Here is a 3373-nt window from a genome sequence, read left to right as displayed (position 1 = left end):
TCATGATAGGATTCAACCTCCTTTGTTGCTCAACAGTTGGCTTGCTTCCTTCGTCAAGCAGAATTTTATGCATGCAATAGGAAGGGTTGATTCCCTTGATATATGCTATAGTCCATCCAATTGCTGATTTAAACTCTCTCATAATTCTTAAGAGCTTATCTTCATCACTTCCTGAAATGTCAGATGCAATAATAACAGGAAAAGTAGATGCATCACCTAAAAATGCATACCTCAAGTGCTTTGGTATTGGTTTAAGCTCAAGTGTAGGAGCTTGTTCAATAGATGGCTTGAGACGCTTTGGAGATTTTTTAAGCTTTTCCAATCCAAGAGAATCGAATGGAAAATCCAACTTCCTCTTCCATGAGAATGAATTCAAATACTGCAATTGTTCTTCCCCTTCTTCATCTTCACTATCAGAATCCCCCGTTAAGCCTCTTTCTAAGGCGTTAGTCCTTAGCAAGTGATTAAGCTCCAAAGTCACTACGGAGTAGACCAACTCCACTTTAAAGCACTCATCTTCATCAGTGGGGAATTTCATTGCATTGAAGACATTGAATGTGACATCCTGACCTTGAACTCTCGTAGTTAGTTCACTCTTTTGCACATCGATAAGAGTTCATCCCATTGCTAAGAACGGTCTTCCCAAGATAATGAGAATCTTCTTATCCTCCTCAAAGTCTAAAATGACAAAATTGGCAGGGAAGATGAGTTTATCCACCTTAACCAAGAGATCCTCCACTACTCCTCGCGAATAAGTGATGGAACGGTCAGCCAGTTGCAAAGACATGTTCACGGGTTTTGGATCAGGTAGAGCAAGTTTCTTGAAAACGGACAAGGGCATCAGATTGATGCAAGCTCCCAAGTCACACAAACATTTGTCGAACGACAGATTGCCAATGGTGCAAGGTATCGTGAAGCTTTCTGGATCTTTAAGCTTAGGAGATAATTTATGTTGCAACACAACACTGTACTCTTCCGTTAGAGCAACGGTTTCCATCTCCTCAAGTTTTAGCTTCCGATATTAAATACCCTATATGAAGTTAGCGTAGCTCGGCACCTGTTCTAGACCTTAAGTAAAAGGTATGTTAATGTGCAACTTCTTGAAAACTTCCAAAAATTTGGCAAATTACTTATTGAACTTCTGCTTCTGGAGTCTTTTAGGATATGGCGGAGGTGGGTAGACCTGTTTATCCCCTGTATTATCTTTACGAGGATTGCTTTCAACAGCTTTCTTCTTCGATTCCACCTCGCCATCCTTTGACACAACTTTTTCAGCTACAATCTCATTTTCTGGAATTGGAAAGATGCAGATGCACCTGCATTCTGAACATAATCTTCAGAATCTTCATCTTGCTGAATTTGGAGGCTCGCAATCTTTCCAGACCTTAATGTGATTGCCTACAACTACTCTTTGACTTCCCTCTTGCCCGGATTAACTTCTGTATCACTAGGAAGAGTTCCTGGTTGACGGTTCAACAAAGCATTGGCAATTTTCCCTATTTGATTCTCTAGAGTCTTGATAGAAACTGCTTGGCTTTTGCACATAAGCCTCAACTCATCTAATTCAGATTTTTCATTAGTAGATTGTCCTCCACTTCCATGCGGTTGCTGTTAAAGTTGGAGTTGTTGTCTTGGTGTATACTGTTTTTGAAAACCAGGAGGGTTAAATTGCTTCGCTTCAAACTGCTGATAAGGCCGTTGTACCATATTCTGGTTGTTGCTCCAGCTGAAATTAGGATGATTGTGGTTATTAGGATGATAAGTGGCAAGAACTGGTTGTTGCGACCTCTGAAAGTTGCTCACATACTGAGCTGATTCACTAGATATAGCACACTCTTCAGTCTCATGCGCACCTGCACAAAGCTCGCAAACACTAATAATCTGATTAACTCCATAATTACCCAAAGAATCCACTTTCATCGTTAACTCCTTTAGCTGAGCAACTATAGCCGTAGTTGTATCCATCTCCAGAATTCCTGCTACCTTGCCTTGAGGTAGTCTCTGAGTTGGGTTCTGATATTCATTAGCAGCCATCAATTCAATTAGCTCATAAGCTTCATCATAGCTCTTAGCCCAAAAGGCTCCACCTGATACTGCATCGAGCATGGGTCTGGACTGTGCTCCTAAACCATTTTAAAATCAATTGATAAACATCCAATCAGGCATGCCATGATGAGTACACTTCCTAAGCATCTCCTTGTAGCGCTCCCAAGCTTCACATAAAGATTCTCCCGATTGTTGCGCAAATTGAGTAAGAGCGTTCCTGATTGCAGCTGTCTTTGTCATAGGGAAGAATTTAGTAAGAAACTTCTGAGCAAGATCCTCCCAAGTAGTGATAGAACCTGGTGGTAGAGAATGCAACCGGCACTTAGCTTTATCCCTCAGAGAGAATGGGAAAAGCCTCAGTGTAACGCCCTCCAAACCCGGGTTAGAAGTTTGGGGACCACAACACACACACACACACACACCATATTTAAACCTATTTTTGAATATAATAATATATAGCAATGACCCTACTTACCATTATCCACGGATCGAAGCAGTTTAAAATATGCCCACAAGCTATCACCTTATTTATATTACAAACGTTCCAAATCCCAGTTTATTTATCTTACAACGGAAGTAAACTTTATTACAAACTATCAACACAAACTAAGCCACATATCATCTGTTAGCTTATTCCATCTCAACCTGGATATCTAGCTCGCACACTTGTCTGGGGATCTTCGCTACCACCAGTTTCTTTCTTCATTGGAAAAGAAGATAAACAAATTTTTAAGAGTAAGCTAACTAGCTCAGGAAGTCATAATGACAGTCACTGAGATTGACAATGATCAATTGAGATGATATAAGGAATCAAGTTTACTGATAAGCAATGATTAGAATTGGATATTCACCTTTTATTTTAAAAATCAAGGTTAGGCTGCTGATTAGTCACACACTAACCCCGAGCAAGGCTCCCAGTATTACTCTATATACTGGATCCAAGACACATATTGGCCTATTATGACCACGAATCTGGTCTGACCACGAATATGGTTCATATTTAAAAACAATCCAATTCTAGAATCAAAATATGATAAGCAATGTAAATCAATAGTTGAATCATAAACAACATTTATCTTGAAGCATAGGATGATCAGTAATTCTATGAAATAACAAGGAAATCATAAAGGTTGGGTTTTAATCAAGGAAAGAATCAGAAATCAGAAGACCCAAGGGTTCAAGAGTTACAAGAATTGGTCTTCTGTTACAGAAGATATAAGGGTTGGTATGTTAAGCAATCTCGTATCAAGAATAAGTATATGGTAGATATGTATATATGGAGTAGTATCGTATAGGTGTGGTTTTTATCTAAGAATTCAACAATCAA

General features: G+C 39.3%; 1 non-coding gene across 1 annotated transcript; it reads left to right on the top strand.

Moving 5' to 3' along the window:
- Positions 1 to 2164: 2164 nt before the first annotated feature.
- Positions 2165 to 2271, top strand: LOC141681046 (small nucleolar RNA R71). Its single transcript, XR_012558488.1, has one exon. It is a non-coding gene; the product is annotated as a small nucleolar RNA R71 (small nucleolar RNA).
- The last annotated feature ends 1102 nt before the right edge of the window (positions 2272 to 3373 follow it).

The sequence above is a fragment of the Apium graveolens genome, chromosome 8 (assembly GCF_009905375.1).
Source record: "Apium graveolens cultivar Ventura chromosome 8, ASM990537v1, whole genome shotgun sequence".
NCBI lineage: Eukaryota > Viridiplantae > Streptophyta > Magnoliopsida > Apiales > Apiaceae > Apium > Apium graveolens.
This window is presented reverse-complemented; position numbering and strand designations above follow the sequence as displayed.